This window comes from Arachis hypogaea, chromosome 17, assembly GCF_003086295.3.
Source record: "Arachis hypogaea cultivar Tifrunner chromosome 17, arahy.Tifrunner.gnm2.J5K5, whole genome shotgun sequence".
Classification (NCBI taxonomy): Eukaryota; Viridiplantae; Streptophyta; class Magnoliopsida; order Fabales; family Fabaceae; genus Arachis; species Arachis hypogaea.
The window spans coordinates 87780949-87800425 of record NC_092052.1 but is presented as its reverse complement, the minus strand read 5'-3'; the positions used below and the strand labels follow the sequence as shown (position 1 = coordinate 87800425).

The window sequence follows — 19477 nt, the reverse complement described above, 5'->3', positions numbered from 1 at the left end:
GTGGGTGGTGGTAATATTTCAATTACCTCTACCTTAGCTTGACCCACCTCTATTCCCTTGTTCGAAATTTTATGCCCAAGGACAATTCCTTCAGTTACCATAAAGTGACATTTTTTCCAATTTAAAACCAGGTTAGTCTCTTGGCATCTTTTCAGAACAAGTGCTAGATGATCAAGACAGGAGCTGAATGAGTCTCCGAATACTGAGAAGTCATCCATGAAAACTTCCATAAATTTTCCCACCATATCAGAGAAGATAGAGAGCATGCATCTCTGAAAAGTTGCAGGTGCATTAAACAGACCAAATGGCATCCTTCTGTAGGCAAATACTCCAGATGGACATGTGAATGCTGTTTTCTCTTGATCCTGAGGATCTACTACAATTTGGTTATAGCCTGAATAGCCATCCAAAAAGTAGTAATATTCATGACCTGCTAGTCTTTCTAGCATCTGGTCTATGAATGGTAAAGGAAAATGATCCTTTCTGGTGGCTGTATTGAGCCTTCTGTAGTCAATACACATACGCCACCCTATAACTATTCTTGTAGGAACCAGTTCATTCTTTTCATTATGAACCACTGTCATGCCTTCCTTTTTGGGTACAACTTGGACAGGGCTCACCCAGGGGCTATCAGAAATGGGATAAATAATCTCGGCCTCCAGTAATTTAGTGACCTCTTTCTGCACCACCTCCTTCATGGCTGGATTTAGCCGCCTCTGTGGTTGAACCACTGACTTAGCATTATCCTCCAATAGGATCTTGTGCATGTATCTGGCTGGGCTAATGCCCTTAAGATCACTTATGGACCACCCAAGAGCTGTCATGTGTGTCCTTAGCACCTGAATTAGTGCTTTCTCTTCCTGTGGCTCTAAAGCAGAGCTTATGATTACAGAAAAAGTGTCACCTCCCAGAAATGCATATTTCAGGGATGGTAACAGTGGTTTGAGCTTGGGTTTACGAGGTTTCTCCTCTTCCTGAGGAGTTTTCAGAAGTTCTTTTATTTCCTATGGTTCCTCTAGATCAGGCTGAACATCTTTAAAGATGTCCTCTAGCTCATATTCGAGACTTTCAGCCATGTTGATCTCCTCTACCAGGGAGTCAATAATATCAACACTCATGCAGTCTTTTGATGTGTCTGGATGCTTCATTGCCTCAATAGCATTCAGCCTAAACTCATCCTCATTGACTCTTAAGGTCACTTCCCCTTTTTGAACGTCAATGAGGGTTCGTCCAGTTGCTAGGAAAGGTCTTCCTAGAATGAGAGTTGCACTCTTGTACTCCTCCATTTCTAGCACTACAAAGTCAGTGGAAAAGGCAAATGGCCCAACTGTGACAATCATATTCTCAATTATGCCTGATGGATATTTAATGGAGCCATCAGCAAGTTGAAGACAGATCCGAGTTTGTTTGACCTCTTCAGTCAAGCCAAGCTTTCTGATAGTGGATGCAGGGATTAGGTTGATACTTGCCCCAAGATCACATAGAGATGTCTTGGTACAAGTACCCTCTAATGTGCATGGTATCATAAAGCTCCCAGGATCCTTAAGCTTCTCTGGTAAGCTCTTTAAAATGACTTCACTGCACTCTTCAGTGAGCATGACTTTTTCAGTTTCCCTCCAATCCTTCTTATGACTTAAGATCTCTTTCATGAACTTAGCATAAGAGGGTATTTGCTTAAGTGCCTCTGCAAATGGAATCTTGATTTCAAGAGTCCTAAGATAGTTTGTAAAACGGGCAAATTGTTTATCCTGTTCCGCTTGGCGGAGTTTCTGAGGATAAGGCATCTTGGCTTTGTATTCTTCAACCTTAGTTGCTGCAGGTTTATTCCCTACAGAGGTGGTTGGAGAAGCCTTCTTAGAAGGGTTACCATCAGCACTTGCAGGAGTGCATGCAGAGGTAGAAGATGATTGGGAGTAAGCCAATTATGTTGAAAACTCATCAAGACAACCCTATGATCCATACTCTAAAACCTACAATCCTGGTTGGAAGAACCACCCAATCTTTGGGTGGGAAACTAGCAAGTCCAGAACCAAGATCATAGGCCTCACAACTCCAACCGTTACAACAACTACACCTACCAATATTCCAACCAAAGACCATATCAAGCCCCACAAAACACTTCCTCCCAGCCTCCATATCAAGCCCAAAATGGCCATACTCAACCTTCCAATACCAATCTACTACCAACATCTGAGGATAGATTATCTCGGATTGAGGCCATGCTTTGAGAACTTTGCAAGGAGTCTCAAGACAACAAGGTATTCAAGGATGAAGTAAGGTATAGGATAAAGAACCAAGGAGATGCCATCAAGAAGCTTGAGTCCCAAGTAGGATTCCTTTCTCAACAAATCCCTAAACCCATCGACAGCTTTCCAAGTGACACAGAGAAGAATCCTCGAGGGGAAACAAGGAGTGTCAAGTGGGAAGAATGCAAGGTAATTACTCTAAGAAGTGAAGAGACATTGGAGAAAGAAATCAGTAGCCCAACATAGCATAACAAAGGGGTTTTGAAGGAGAAGTTGGAAGGAAAGTAGTTTAGAGAAAAAGAAATCCTAAAACCTTATGTGCCAAAGGCACTATTCCCTTCAGAGACTCAGGAATAGTGAGAAAGAGAATACATACTCTAGATTTCTGGATATATTCAAGTCTTTCCATGTCAACATTCCCTTCATTGAAGCCCTCCAACAGATGCCTTCATATATTAAATGCATGAAGGAGTTGCTAACCAAGAAAAATCCATTGAAAAGTGGACAAACAGTAGTGATGAACAAGGGATGTAGTGCCATCATCCAACAGGACTTGCCTACAAAGAAGAATGATCCAGGGAGCTTTCACATCCCTTGTGCTATAGGGGACACAATGATTGACAAAGGATTTGTGATCTGGGAGCAAGCATAAATCTAATGCCCTTGTCTCTCATGAAGAAGCTGCAAATCAATGAGTTAAAATCTACAGATGTAATCATCCAATTGGCTGACAAGACCCAGAAACAAGCAATAGGAAGGTACTTCCTCCCTACAGACTTTGTTGTTCTTGAGATGGAAGAAAGCTACCTCCATCCTATCATTCTGGGGAGACCATTCTTAGCCACAGCCAGAGTATTCATTGATGTTGAGCAAGGGAAGTTGATATTGAGAATACATGATGAACGACTCACCTTTCATGTCTTCAAGCCCCCATATGAATCTGAACAAGAGAACAAGGACCTGAAGGACAACCACAAGGAATGCATGAAGGATGATTCTGGAGATATAAATCTGAAAGAAGCACCCAATGAATCACCCCCAGAGTATCCAAAATCATGCTTGAGATAGAAGAAAGAGGTAAAGGTGCTGCTACAGACTGAAGAAATTAAGGAGGATCTAGGGCCACAACTCCCACATGAAACAAGCAATAAGATCCCTCCTGGCAAAGAGATCACAAGGAATAAGGCACCATCAGAAGAAGGAAGGAAGAAAATGCCAAGAGGTTGGAAAAACAAAAAGATTCCTACGGAGAACTTTTCCCAGGAGATAAAGTGATATCAATCCACCACCCATTAATCCCACGTCATCTTCCTACCATTCCATCTTAGCTGCCTAATAAACCTCCTTTGTAGGGTTTATCTTGTGTTGAATTTAGAGTATTTTGATAACCTTTCCTCACATTTATTCAATGAAATAGCATGATTTTGTTATTGACCCCTTATTTGTGCTTAAATGTGAAAACATGCTTTTAGACCTATAATTTGATGAATTTCTATCTTCCTTTGATTCTACTAGATGCCTTGATATGGTTGTTAGTGATTTCAGAATTGAAAAAAGGCTAGGAATGGATCAAGGGAGCAAGGAAGGAAGCATGCAAGTGGAGAAGATCATGAAAAGCCAAAGAATTGAACTCGCCTATGGACGCGCGCGTGCACCAGGCACTTACGCGCACCTTGCGAAGTCACCCATGGACACGTACGCGTCGGTGATGATATATGATTTTTTAATAGAACACATGCCTGGCGATTTTGGGGAGTTTCCAACCCCATTTGGAGTTGGGCTATGGCGGGAAAAGGGCTAAAAAGACCAAGGGATGAAGGGAAAGGCATGATAGATACACACAAACACACATTAGGCTAGTTTAGTTTAGTTTTAGAGAGAGAAACTCTCACTTCTCTCTAGGAATAGGATTAGGTTTTAGATATAGATTAGAATTTCTTATATTTAGGTTTAATTCATGCTTTGATTTACTTTTTCGTTATCAATTCTTCTTCTTCTACATTTCCTCTTTCTAGTTTTGAATTTAATTCTTGTAACTTTCTACTTTTATGTTGATGCACTTTGTTCTTCCATTTTCATTTCAATGCAATTCATTATTCATGTTCCTTTATTGTTGATTTGCTTCATTGTTGTTTAATTCCTTGAAATTGAGTAGTGTAGATTTACTTTCCTTGCAATTTTACTATGCTTTCCTTTTATGCCTCCCAAGTGTTTGATGAAATGCTTGGTTGGATATTAGTATAGGTTTTTATCCCTCTTGACCTAGGTGGAGTAATTAGTGACACTTGAGTTATCTAGTTCCTTTGTTGATCGATAATTAGAAGTTGCTAATTGATTTAGATACCACTATAGCTAGTCTTTCCCTTGGGAGTTGGCTAGGACTTGTGGAATCAAGTTAATTCATCCACTTGACTTTCCTTCATGGTTAGAGGTTAACTAAGTGGTAGCAATGGACAATTCTCATCACAATTGAGGAGGATAAAGAGGATAGGACTTCCAATTCTCATAACCTTGCCAAGAGCTTTTCATAGTTGTTAATTTATTTTCATTGCCATTTATATTTCTTGTCTCCTATCTCAAAAACCCCAAAAGAAATCATAACCAATAACAAGAACACTTTGTTGCAATTCCTAGGGAGAACGACCCGAGGTTCAATACTTCAGTTTATAAATTTAGGGGTTTGTTACTTGTGACAAACAATTTTTTGTATGAAGGGATTATTGTTGGTTTAGAAACTATACCTTACAATGAGAATTTATTGAGAATTCTAAACCACACAAGAATCCAATCATCAAAATGGCACCGTTGCCGGGGACAGTTGCAATGGTGTTGTGTTATTGGTTATTGTACATATGTGAATGTTGTAAATAGCTTTGCTATTTGTAGGATTTTGTTTCGTTATTTCTAGTTAGTTTTTCTTTCATATTTTCTCTTGTCACCATGAATTCTCACTTTGGCTATGAGTTTGGTCCTGTGTTCTAGGAAATATGGGCGTTAAGGACAACATGTACCAAGGATGGAACATCTCAAGATGGGAGGAGTCTCAAGGAATTGATCACTCATATGGGCAACAACCTTTGGATACTTATAGGTATAACCACCATCCTAATGCATGTCACTTTGATAGCTTTGGTGAATCTTTTTGTAATAATCAAGTACCACTACCATATGCTTATGACTCTTATCCTCAACATGAACCTCAACCATTCTCACAAGCCTCTCATTACCAAACACCTTCCTATGATCCATATCCATCATACGACCAATCACCCATGCCAATTCCTTGTGACCATTATGAGCAAGAACCTTTGGAACCACCACAACCCTATCATGACTACTATGAAGAACCACCTCAATGCTCACTATCTCATTACCCTTACCAAGAAGAGCCACCTTTCTACTATGAACCCTTTCTCCAACATAATGAACCCTCTTATCCACCCCAAGCCCCAATAGATGACTCTCTCACCTTGTTACTTCAAGGCCAAGCGGACATGCAAAGGAACACTCTAGAGTTTGTGACTAATTTGACCAAGGTGGTGCACACGTTAGCCTATAAATGTTTGAATACTCAAGGAGTCTCCGTAGCCACATGTGAAAAACCAAAAGAAGAGCAAAGTATGAAGGAGAAATTGGAAAATCTGGTGGAGAAGAAGGAAGAATCAAGCTTTGTATTGGAGCAATTGGAGAAGCCTAGGGTCATTGAAGAAAAGAAAGAAGTGGTTGAAGATCTAGGGAATGCGGAACCACCGTGGATATCTCAACAACCTTCGAAGCATATCACGATTGAAGAATATGAGAAGGATGATCAAGAGATGGATTCAATCATCAATGATTTTCTATTAAATATTGAATCCTCTCCTATGGGACATAAAATTGAAACCCTTGAAGACAACTCAACACCAAATGATGTTGGTAATCTCATTGAAGACTCTTCTATCAATTGTGAAGTTGATATGGAAGTAGATTTCACACAACCTCCCAAGTTTGATTTGATTGATGATGAGGAGGAATTGGAAGAAGTCAACAAGCATGAAGAAAATGAAAGAAGTTGTCAAGAGGTGGAAATACCCAAAGAGGAGCATATGGAAGTCGACCGTGCATTGTCTAAGTGTGGGGAGGTCGCCCTCCCTAAACCACCATCCAACACACCGTTCAAGTGGGTAACACTCTCACCTTTAAGCCTTACTTTCTCACTTTAATATGGCTTGATTGAAAATGATGGATAACTTAGAGCTCTTTGTGAAATTAAGAGTAGAAAGGAGTTGTGTAGTGGTTGGAAGTTAGGAATTAGGCCCATTAAGGTCAAGATCTCAAGATATGGGAACTATGATTGGATGAATACTACTTTACATTGGTCTAGGAAGAAGGCTTAGTATGCTAAAGAGAATTCTGCTTGTTCTACTTATCAACCACCGGAATTGAAAACTCATGAAGATCAACAAAAAGACGGATGCGAAAATAAGATATGGGACCCCAGATCGTAGTACGAAGACCAACTAAGGGAGCTCAAATCTTGGGTGGAACTCCATCTAAACTTGGTGAAGAAGGTTGGAACTTCTGTCAACCATTTGAGGCGCAAGGATCCTTGGAGAATCAAGGATGAGTACAAGCATAGGCCACCATGACAAGAGTTTCCCAAATGTCCAACTTAAGGACTTAAACTAAAAGTGCTAGGTGGGAGACACCCCACCATGGTATACTCTTTCCACTCTCTTGCAGATTTCATTAATAAGCGATTTGAGTTACCATTGTAGGTAGTTTTCTATTCCATTTTAGTTGTTTTAATAAATTGATTGTTGGCATTCTAACATGTAAGTTGTGCTTGTTAGTAGTTGAATGAATTTCATAACCAAGATTAATCTTTGTGAATTATGTACTTTTTGATTGGTTAGAAGTTGTAGGTGTTGTTAGGGAGTTTTTGGTCATTTTAAGCTTTTAGCTTTCCTGAAAAAAAAAAGAGAGGAGGAAGACGCGCGCGCACGCGTCCATGAGCGGATGCAGCCCCATATATTTTCCAGAGAGTTGGGCCTCTCTTGTGCGAACGTTAAGCTTTTAGCCCAATTCGTCCCACGCGGACGCGCACAGCATGCGTGTGCGTCCATGCACCTTTAAGGGAAGGAACGCATGTGCGCACAACGCGCTTGTGCGCCGCTAAACTAGATGGCAATGCACACGGATGCACACTTCCCGCGTACGCGTCCCTAAGCTGCTGGCACCAGCCCATATATTTTCCAAAGAGTTATGCTGGCGTTGGGCCAGCACTAAGCCTTTAGCCCAACACGTAGCACGCGGACGCGTACAGTACGCGCACGCGTCCTCTGTAACAACCCTAGTTTTTGAAAATCAAATAATTAGTTATTTGTGATTTATTTTATTTGTTGATAATTTTATTTTAAGAAAATTATTTTACTAAAGGTAATTAAATAGAGTTTCATGATAATTGAAGTTTAAATTAATTAGAATTTTATATAATCTTTACTAGATATTTTGTATAATTGAAATTATAATTTTGGTAATTGAAAAATAAGAAGAATTGTATAATTTAATTTAATAAATTCTATTTTGAATGAATTATGTTATTAATTTGAACTCTTAGAAATTATTTTTAGAAATGATTAGATTGATATTTATAAATACTTTAAGTTTAAGTCAATTAATATTTATGTATAATTTTTATTATAATTAGTTATTTTATAAATTAAAATTAAAGTTTTGGTGATAGAAAAATAATGAAAAGTTATATCATTTAATTTGAATAATTAATTTGAGTTTCAACTATATTTTATAAAAATGTGATTAATATGTTCATTTTATAATGTAAATTAGAAATAATTGATTTAACTTGGCAATATGTTGATAAATAATGTTCCTAAATATTTTTGATAGAGTATATTTGATTCTAAAATTACTCTACTATTCAATTTTATCAAAATATCCATTCATATCTATCCATATTACTTTATAAAATTCCTAATTTCTAACCCTAATACCCAAATTGAAAACCTAACCCTAAGTTCCTAATCAGAAACCCTAACCTACCTTTTCTTTTCCCTTCAGCCGTACCATACCCCCCTTCTTCCTAAACACCACACACACACACAAAAGAAAAAAGGAACGCAGAGAGAAAGAGCACGAAGAGCAGAGAAAAGAGAGAGGGAAGAGCTGCTGCCCCGCCGCCGCCGTGACCATCGCACTGCCTCCGTTCAGCCCGCTGCCACTGCGTCGTCCTTGTCGCAGCCACTCCCGCCAGAACTCATGCCGCCGATTTGTCGCTCGAGGAGACGCCGTTGCAACTGCCGCCGTCCTTGTCGCCGTTTGCGGTGCCGGCGAGGAGTGCCGTCGCCAGGAGAGAAGAGTGACGCGGAGGAGGGAGATGAAGCTTCATTGTCGTCGCGCTTTGCTGCCACGAGGCCGCCGTCGCCGCTGCTTCGAAGGGAGCCGTAGTCATCGCCGTCAAGCATGAAGGGTGCAGAAGAGAGAGCTTGCTCATCGCAGGAAGCATAGCCACGCCATCGCCGTTGAGCCTAGATACCATCGATGGAAGCCACCGCTGCCGCCTGAGAAGAACCCGCAGAGAGAGAGGGAGCCCGAGAGAGGAACGCAAACCTCTGTATTGCGCCGTCATTCTGTCGCTGTTCTGCTGGGTTGATGCCGCCTTTGCTGTCCAAGCTGTCACCATTGTAGAATACACACAGAGGAGAGGGAGAAAGGATCTCCGCCGCTGTCAGGGTCGTTGGTGAGTCTTGTGCCACCATCAGAGTTGCTGTTCTGCCACCATCAAGTTTGGAGGAGGACGCTGCTACTGTCACCATTTAAGCTTGCCGGGGAAGGAGATATTGACAGAAGAAACTGCTGCTGCTTGGCTGAAGCTGAGACCTTTCACCATCGCTGGAGCTGCCCAGAATCATCATGGTAGCTACTAAGAGAGCAGAACGGATGTTAGAACTGCCAATGGAGCTGCTGGGTTTAGTGATTTCCGCGATTTGCGACATTGAGGTAGGGGATTTAACGTTTTTAATTTAGAATGCCCACCAAGTTATTTAAATAAGTGCAAATGGTTAACAATGGTTTAGAATTTCTTAATTGTCATGAACGACCTAAAATGCATTTGAAATTTGTTAGTTGTTGTGAATATTTTGAGCTGTGACTGGAATTAAATGTGGCTGTGAATGGTGATTCATTTGATTATACTTGTTAAATTGAAATTTGATGAGTTAACTATTGAAAAGTTGTCGTAATGATAATTGATGAGCTGAGTTAGATTTGTGTTTGGTTTGGGATTATTGTGATGATGGTTGAGGTTGTGAAATTTGGAGTGAGTTTGATGATGTGTTAGTGCTTCCATTGGATTATTGAATTCAGGTTAAGGCTGCGAATGTCTTTGGGCTTTGTTGTGAGTGTTTGAAGTTGTAATTGATATTGTTTTCTCTGATATGGATGGAATTGAGTTGAATTATAACTGTAGTTGGTGATTGATTTGATGATTGTGCGTACTGAATGTTGTAAGGGATAGAATAAATGGTGTTACTTTTGTTGCTGAGCTTGCTGGTGTGAATTGATGAGTTATTGTGTGTTTGAATGATGATGAGTGTATATGGAAAATTATGCTTGGCATAGTGTAGAAAAGAAAAAGTTTGATGATGCTTAAGTACTTGACATCGTGTGAATTATTGATTCTGGGTTCTTGGGCTGTGTTGGCAATGAAGACAATTTTGAATAACTGGAAAGAGGTTAAACGTGGTATTTTTGGAAGGGTTATAAGTTCAAATGTGGTTTTTGATAAGTAAGGTTGTTGAAAATGCTTAAGGCAGAATTTCTGCATACATGACAGTAGAAAGAATCAATTTCTGGGAGCATCCCAGGTCATATACTTGAATAAAACTATTTTTTCATGAAACTTTACTGTGTTTTGAGCATCTCATAAAAAATTCAGAATTTATTGATGAGTATTTTGGGAGAAATGAATTTTTGAAGATTGATAGTTTCTGCAGAAAATTCTGTTTCTTTACTGCAGAAGCACCAACTTCCAACTCACTTAACTTTCAATTCTGGTAAGTATTTGAGCTGAAACCAACGGCATTTTCAAGCTTCCTGTGTCCACAATCTTCATTTTAAATTTCATGTCAATATCCTATTTAACCAAGTAGATATGTTGAAAAGAGTATGGATAACTCACTAGATTTTGGAAACCGAATTCTAAAAGGCCTGGCTGTGTTTCTCACTTCATAACTTTTTCATATGACTTGGTATTAATCTGGAATTTAATTCAATAAAAAGCTAAAGGAGTCTTGTTTGAGTTCGTGAATTTTGAAAGGCATTGGGTGAAAACTGGATTTTTAAGGAATTTATCAAACTTACTACTTGCTGCTGTTTTTCTGCATTTTCTTAGGAAACAATAACAGAATTTTAAGAGAGATGGTACAACTTTTTATTGTGACCAAATTACCTCAACACCAAGTTTCTTGGAATACTAGTTTATTGAGTTTAATTTTGAAAGAATCCTATGATAAGTGAAAGTTAGTTACGAATTGATGAGGTGAAAGTTGAATTGATGGGTTATGTGGGAATTGTGGGTTATGACCGAACTGTTGGCTATTGTAAATTGTGAATTTTCTGATTGATTTGAGAACCTCTTATTCGGTAGTTGTTGAGGAAAGGGGGACACTTGTTGAGAAAGAGGGAACCCGTAAGGGTGGTTAAGTCCGAGTTTTAGGGGAGATGTTGCCGAATTTTCATAAAAATCCAGATTCTGTTTTAAAATGTGATTTAGAAAAAGATTTGGACTTGAGAGGTTCTACGAACTGGTTCTTGATTTATTAAGAAATTGGTGTTTTGAGTTAAACTGTTTAATAAAAGTTTATGTTACCTGATTGATTTAAATATGAAGGGGCCTATGTTTTGAAGTTTGGTTAAATAAGTACCTTTGGGAGAGTTTCTGATTTAAGAATGAAAAGAAATTGGGTTTTTCTTGGACTTAAACAATTTTGGTTTTGAAACTGGTTCAGAACTCTTGGCTTACATGCTTTGGTTTTGATTTTAAATCTTTACTTTAATTTATCTCAACTTAAGCAACTATGATTCCGAGAATTTCTGAAGAGTTTAAGAAATGAGGAAGGTTATTCTTCCCTAAAGTCTTGAGTCCTTGCCAAGGTTGTTGATTAATAACTCTTGATTTCAAAGTGATGAAGCGAATAATTTGAAAATGAGTGATTATGAGTCTTTCAGAAGAGATTTTGAATCTGGCTTTGTTATGAAGTTGTTTGAAAGTTTTCAAAAGAAAATTTACTTAAAGAAAAGTGGTTCTTGGCAAGATGTGAACTGAATACATTTGTAATTTGAAAGTGGGCCAAGAATGATTTTTTTGAAATAAGATTTTGAGTCTGATTGACTGTGGATGTTATTGAGAATATGATGAGGCCTGGCAAGGATGGTGGTATAGTCCCGCTTGCTCAGTGCGTAAACTGTTATGCAGGGATGGTGGTTTTGTCCCGCCTGCAGTGAGGATGGTGGTTTTGTCCCGCTCATATATTGATAAATTATTTGGCAAGGACGGTGGTTTAAATCCCACTTGCGTGTTCCGGGCAAGGATGGTGGTTTAGTCCCGCTTGCTTGTGGAACCTACGGATAAGGATGGTGGTTGAGTCCCGCTTATCCGAGTCGGGTCTGGCAACATAACCAACGCATGAGCTCATGGCCAGTAGGACAGGTATGCATCATATGCATTTATATGACATTGTTTGGGTGTGCAAATTATAATTGGTTTGCCTATGTGAATAGTTATGTTTAATTGCTAATTGCTTTACTTGATATAACTGCTTGGTTGTGTTTGAACCTTCTTACTTGTGTTTGTGACTGAAAATTGGTTGGATTGTAATGATTTTGTTGTTGATTAAGTTGCTTGGGCCTAAGGCCATGGTTAATTACGAGATGGACTGAAGACTGTGTTTGGTTTATATTTTCGGTTTAGAAAAGTATGAAAAGCTAAACTGGTTCAGCAGACTTAATGAACCTATGCTTGGAACAGTTTGATCATTCATACTGTCTAGGAAAAACTTTTAAAAAGGCTTTTGGATTTAGGATGAAATATAGTTTTCTTGAGTATGTTAATTATTTGCATTTTATTTCATTACTTTTACGGCATTCCCATTCCCTACTGAGAACGTGTGGTTTGTTCTCACCCCAAAATCTTCCACCCTTTCAGTGACACAGGTTTGAAGACTCAGTTTGAAGCTGCGGGCGATTTTAGCATTTATTTACGAGTTAAGTTTATGACTTGAGTTTCTTTCATAGAATTCTCTCGCCTTTGTAGCTTTAGTTTTTATTTTATGCAGAGGGATAGGATTTGTATCTGAGTTTATTTGAAATCTTTTGTATGACAGATATTATTATTAATAATTATGTGATTATTATTACTTGAAATATTTGCTATATGATTTTAATTAACAAAAACAAAAATTTCTGGTATTTTTACTAAAATTGAATCGCGATATCGAACTAAAGGCTTAATAGTAAATAGTTAATAAGGAAAATAGGTCAGTAACGCCTTACTTTTGGTACGATCATGACGCATTGGAAGTTGGGTCGTTTCAATATGGTATCAGAGCAGTTCGTTCCTGTTAGAGCCTTGGGAATGGACTGACTATGCTTCACTGCATACTCTGAGTGTCTGTCATGCTTTGTGACTTGTTCTGATAACAAGAGTTTGAGTTTTATATGCATGACTGTCTGATGATCAACGCTGTTAGTTTACCATTGCATTCCTCATGGTATTAGGTCTGGCCAACTTAATACTAATGATTTATGTATATGGGAACGCTAATGGGTTATCATAGACGAAATAGAAGAATAGGTAATGCGATTCACGGGGTTTGGGAGCGTTAGAGTTTGTGAAGTTAGCTTTGATTCGACGTATAACCTTTATTAGTACCACGTGAACTTGTGTTATCTCTTCATTGTTTTCATTTGAATTCCTTGTTTTGGATTTCCTCGTCAGCATATAACTTGCTTATCTTTCAACCTTAACTTAATGTTTTTGTATACCTTTCCTTGCTTGTAAATCTAATTACTTTTCTGACTATTTCCGAATCTTCATTCTTGACCATGCTTATATTTTTGTTCATAGATTCCGTTTTCTTTGATTTGAGTTTAAATTTATTTTCTTATAACAATTTTCAAGGGAGAAAATTTTTCTAAGGTGGGTAGAATGTAACAACCCTAGTTTTTGAAAATCAAATAATTAGTTATTTGTGATTTATTTTATTTGTTGATAATTTTATTTTAAGAAAATTATTTTACTAAAGGTAATTAAATAGAGTTTCATGATAATTGAAGTTTAAATTAATTAGAATTTTATATAATCTTTACTAGATATTTTGTATAATTGAAATTATAATTTTGGTAATTGAAAAATAAGAAGAATTGTATAATTTAATTTAATAAATTATATTTTGAATGAATTATGTTATTAATTTGAACTCTTAGAAATTATTTTTAGAAATGATTAGATTGATATTTATAAATACTTTAAGTTTAAGTCAATTAATATTTATGTATAATTTTTATTATAATTAGTTATTTTATAAATTGAAATTAAAGTTTTGGTGATAGAAAAATAATGGAAAGTTATATCATTTAATTTGAATAATTAATATTGAGTTTCAACTATATTTTATAAAAATGTGATTAATATGTTCATTTTATAATGTAAATTAGAAATAATTGATTTAACTTGACAATATGTTGATAAATAATGTTCCTAAATATTTTTGATAGAGTATATTTGATTCTAAAATTACTCTACTATTCAATTTTATCAAAATATCCATTCATATCTATCCATATTACTTTATAAAATCCCTAATTTCTAACCCTAATTACCAAATTGGAAACCCTAACCCTAAGTTCCTAATCAGAAACCCTAACCTACCTTTTCTTCTCCCTTCAGCCGCACCATATCCTCCTTCTTCCTAAACACCACACATACACACAAAAAGAAAAAAGAAACGCAGAGAGAAAGAGCACGATGAGCAGAGAAAAGAGAGAGGGAAGAGCTGCTGCCCCGCCGCCGCAGTGACCATCGCACTGCCTCCGTTCAGCCCGCTGCCACTGCACCGTCCTTGTCGCAGCCACTCCCGCCAGAACTCATGCCGCCGATTTGTCGCTCGAGGAGACGCCGTTGCAACTGCCGCCGTCCTTGTCGCCGTTTGCGGTGCCGGCGAGGAGTGCCGTCGCCAGGAGAGAAGAGTGACGCGGAGGAGGGAGATGAAGCTTCATTGTCGTCGCGCTTTGCTGCCACGAGGCCGCCGTCGCCGCTGCTTCGAAGGGAGCCGTAGTCATCGCCGTCAAGCATGAAGGGTGCAGAAGAGAGAGCTTGCTCATCGCAGGAAGCATAGCCACGCCATCGCCGTTGAGCCTAGATACCATCGATGGAAGCCACCGCTGCCGCCTGAGAAGAACCCGCAGAGAGAGAGGGAGCCCGAGAGAGGAACGCAAACCTCTGTATTGCGCCGTCATTCTGTCGCTGTTCTGCTGGGTTGATGCCGCCTTTGCTGTCCAAGCTGTCACCATTGTAGAATACACACAGAGGAGAGGGAGAAAGGATCTCCGCCGCTGTCAGGGTCGTTGGTGAGTCTTGTGCCACCATCAGAGTTGCTGTTCTGCCACCATCAAGTTTGGAGGAGGACGCTGCTACTGTCACCATTTAAGCTTGCCGGGGAAGGAGATATTGACAGAAGAAACTGCTGCTGCTTGGCTGAAGCTGAGACCTTTCACCATCGCTGGAGCTGCCCAGAATCATCATGGTAGCTGCTAAGAGAGCAGAACGGATGTTAGAACTGCCAATGGAGCTGCTGGGTTTAGTGATTTCCGCGATTTGCGACATTGAGGTAGGGGATTTAACGTTTTTAATTTAGAATGCCCACCAAGTTATTTAAATAAGTGCAAATGGTTAACAATGGTTTAGAATTTCTTAATTGTCATGAACGACCTAAAATGCATTTGAAATTTGTTAGTTGTTGTGAATATTTTGAGCTGTGACTGGAATTAAATGTGGCTGTGAATGGTGATTCATTTGATTATACTTGTTAAATTGAAATTTGATGAGTTAACTATTGAAAAGTTGTCGTAATGATAATTGATGAGCTGAGTTAGATTTGTGTTTGGTTTGGGATTATTGTGATGATGGTTGAGGTTGTGAAATTTGGAGTGAGTTTGATGATGTGTTAGTGCTTCCATTGGATTATTGAATTCAGGTTAAGGCTGCGAATGTCTTTGGGCTTTGTTGCGAGTGTTTGAAGTTGTAATTGATATTGTTTTCTCTGATATGGATGGAATTGAGTTGAATTATAACTGTAGTTGGTGATTGATTTGATGATTGTGCGTACTGAATGTTGTAAGGGATAGAATAAATGGTGTTACTTTTGTTGCTGAGCTCGCTGGTGTGAATTGATGAGTTATTGTGTGTTTGAATGATGATGAGTGTATATGGAAAATTATGAGTGTAGAAAAGAAAAAGTTTGATGATGCTTAAGTACTTGACATCGTGTGAATTATTGATTCTGGGTTCTTGGGCTGTGTTGGCAATGAAGACAATTTTGAATAACTGGAAAGAGGTTAAACGTGTGATTTTGGAAGGGTTATAAGTTCAAATGTGGTTTTTGATAAGTAAGGTTGTTGAAAATGCTTAAGGCAGAATTTCTGCATACATGACAGTAGAAAGAATCAATTTCTGGGAGCATCCCAGGTCATATAATTGAATAAAACTATTTTTTCATGAAACTTTACTGTGTTTTGAGCATCTCATAAAAAATTCAGAATTTATTGATGAGTATTTTGGGAGAAATGAATTTTTAAAGATTGATAGTTTCTGCAGAAAATTCTGTTTCTTTACTGCAGAAGCATCAACTTCCAACTCACTTAACTTTCAATTCTGGTAAGTATTTGAGCTGAAACCAACGGCATTTTCAAGCTTCCTGTGTCCACAATCTTCATTTTAAATTTCATGTCAATATCCTATTTAACCAAGTAGATATGTTGAAAAGAGTATGGATAACTCACTAGATTTTGGAAACCGAATTCTAAAAGGCCTGGCTGTGTTTCTCACTTCATAACTTTTTCATATGACTTGGTATTAATCTGGAATTTGATTCAATAAAAAGCTAAAGGAGTCTTGTTTGAGTTCGTGAATTTTGAAAGGCATTGGGTGAAAACTGGATTTTTAAGGAATTTATCAAACTTACTACTTGCTGCTGTTTTTCTGCATTTTCTTAGGAAACAATAATAGAATTTTAAGAGAGATGGTACAAGTTTTTATTTTGACCAAATTACCTCAACACCAAGTTTCTTGGAATACTAGTTTATTGAGTTTAATTTTGAAAGAATCCTATGATAAGTGAAAGTTAGTTACGAATTGATGAGGTGAAAGTTGAATTGATGGGTTATGTGGGAATTGTGGGTTATGACCGAACTGTTGGCTATTGTAAATTGTGAATTTTCTGATTGATTTGAGAACCTCTTATTTGGTAGTTGTTGAGGAAAGGGGGACACTTGTTGAGAAAGAGGGAACCCGTAAGGGTGGTTAAGTCCGAATTTTAGGGGAGATGCTGCCGAATTTTCATAAAAATCCAGATTCTGTTTTAAAATGTGATTTAGAAAAAGATTTGGACTTGAGAGGTTCTACGAACTGGTTCTTGATTTATTAAGAAATTGGTGTTTTGAGTTAAATTGTTTAATAAAAGTTCATGTTACCTGATTGATTTAAATATGAAGGGGCCTATGTTTTGAAGTTTGGTTAAAGAAGTACCTTTGGGAGAGTTTCTGATTTAAGAATGAAAAGAAATTGGGTTTTTCTTGGACTTAAACAATTTTGGTTTTGAAACTGGTTCAGAACTCTTGGCTTACAAGCTTTGGTTTTGATTTTAAATCTTTACTTTAATTTATCTCAACTTAAGCAACTATGATTCCGAGAATTTCTGAAGAGTTTAAGAAATGAGGTAGGTTATTCTTCCCTAAAGTCTTGAGTCCTTGCCAAGGTTGTTGATTAATAACTCTTGATTTCAAAGTGATGAAGCGAATAATTTGAAAATGAGTGATTATGAGTCTTTCAGAAGAGATTTTGAATCTGGCTTGGTTATGAAGTTGTTTGAAAGTTTTGAAAAGAAAATTTACTTAAGAAAAGTGGTTCTTGGCAAGATGTGAACTGAATACATTTGTAATTTGAAAGTGGGCCAAGAATGATTTTTTTGAAATAAGATTTTGAGTTTGATTGACTGTGGATGTTATTGAGAATATGATGAGGCCTGGCAAGGATGGTGGTATAGTCCCGCTTGCTCAGTGCGTAAACTGTTATGCAGGGATGGTGGTTTTGTCCCGCCTGCAGTGAGGATGGTGGTTTTGTCCCGCTCACATATTGATAAATTATTTGGCAAGGACGGTGGTTTAAATCCCGCTTGTGTGTTACGTGGCAAGGATGGTGGTTTAGTCCCGCTTGCTTGTGGAACCTACGGATAAGGATGGTGGTTGAGTCCCGCTTATCCGAGTCGGGTCTGGCAACATAACCGACGCATGAGCTCATGGCCAGTAGGACAGGCATGCATCATATGCATTTATATGACATTGTTTTGGTGTGCAAATTATAATTGGTTTGCCTATGTGAATAGTTATGTTTAATTGCTAATTGCTTTACTTGATATAACTGCTTGGTTGTGTTTGAACCTTCTTACTTGTGTTTGTGACTGAAAATTGGTTGGATTGTAATGATTTGGTTGTTGATTAAGTTGCTTGGGCCTAGGGCCATGGTTAATTACGAGATGGACTGAAGACTGTGTTTGGTTTATATTTTTGGTTTAGAAAAGTATGAAAAGCTAAACTGGTTCAGCAGACTTAATGAACCTATGCTTGGAACAGTTTGATCATTCATACTGTCTAGGAAAAACTTTTAAAAAGGCTTTTGGATTTAGGATGAAATATAGTTTTCTTGAGTATGTTAATTATTTGCATTTTATTTCATTACTTTTACGGCATTCCCATTCCCTACTGAGAACGTGTGGTTTGTTCTCACCCCAAAATCTTCCACCCTTTCAGTGACACAGGTTTGAAGACTCAGTTTGAAGCTGCGGGCGATTCTAGCATTTATTTACGAGTTAAGTTTATGACTTGAGTTTCTTTCATAGAATTCCCTCGCCTTTGTAGCTTTAGTTTTTATTTTGTGCAGAGGGATAGGATTTGTATCTGAGTTTTATTTGAAATCTTTTGTATGACAGATATTATTATTAATAATTATGTGATTATTATTACTTGAAATATTTGCTATATGATTTTAATTAACAAAAACAAAAATTTTTGGTTTTTTTACTAAAATTGAATCGCGATATCGAACTAAAGGCTTAATAGTAAATAGTTAATAAGGAAAACATGTCAGTAACGCCTTATTTTTGGTACGATCATGACGTATTAGAAATTGGGTCGTTACATCCTCCTCCTCTCTTTTTTTCAGAAAAGCTAAAAGCTTAAAATGACCAAAAACTCCCTAACAACACCTACAACTTCTAATCAATCAAAAAGTACACAATTCACAAAGATTTATCTTGGTTATAAAATTTATTCAACTACTAACAAGCACAACATACATGTTAGAATGCTAACAATCAATTTATTAAAACAACTAAAATGGAATGGAAAACTACCTACAATGGTGAGCACATGGGACGCTCCCGCGTCCATCCCTAATTTCATCAATGCGCGCAGATGCACGCTGTGCACGCCTACGTCGATTCCTAAAATGGGATAACCCTATGGTGCGACGAGAACTCGCGCAGACGCATCCCTAAACCCCTCTTTCTCTTCCAACGTTCCTCCTGCCTCCTCCCTTCTTCCCAGTGGCAATCCGACCACTGCCGCCGGCGTCCAACCACCGCTGTCACCCCTCTCTTCTCTCACCATCACCCCCATTCTCTCTCTCTGCTTGTCACTCATTCTTCCTCTCTCATTTTCCCTCTCTCACTACCGCAACCTCAACCGAGCACCACCGCACTTCACCACCGGCAAGTGCTGCTGTGCCGTCGCAGGCCTCCATCTCCTCTTCCTTCATTTTTCTCAATCCTTTCCTCCCCATTCCATTCCACCCTGCTCCCAGGTTACTCCTCTGCTCCCGTTCTGCTTCCTTTATTTTATTTTTCCATTAGTTTACTGTTAGTTCTAGTTAGTCAGAATTTAAATTTGTTTGTTATGAT

The 19477-nt window shown here is 38.1% G+C and overlaps 2 long non-coding RNA genes across 2 annotated transcripts; both read left to right on the top strand.

Annotated features, from left to right (window-relative positions):
- Positions 1 to 8244: 8244 nt before the first annotated feature.
- On the top strand, positions 8245 to 12668 carry LOC140180974 (uncharacterized). Its single transcript, XR_011875370.1, has 2 exons — positions 8245 to 11955; positions 12451 to 12668. It is a non-coding gene; the product is annotated as an uncharacterized lncRNA (long non-coding RNA).
- Positions 12669 to 13971: 1303 nt separating this feature from the next.
- LOC140180973 (uncharacterized) lies at positions 13972 to 18548 on the top strand. The gene is made up of 2 exons (XR_011875369.1): positions 13972 to 15133; positions 18330 to 18548. It is a non-coding gene; the product is annotated as an uncharacterized lncRNA (long non-coding RNA).
- The last annotated feature ends 929 nt before the right edge of the window (positions 18549 to 19477 follow it).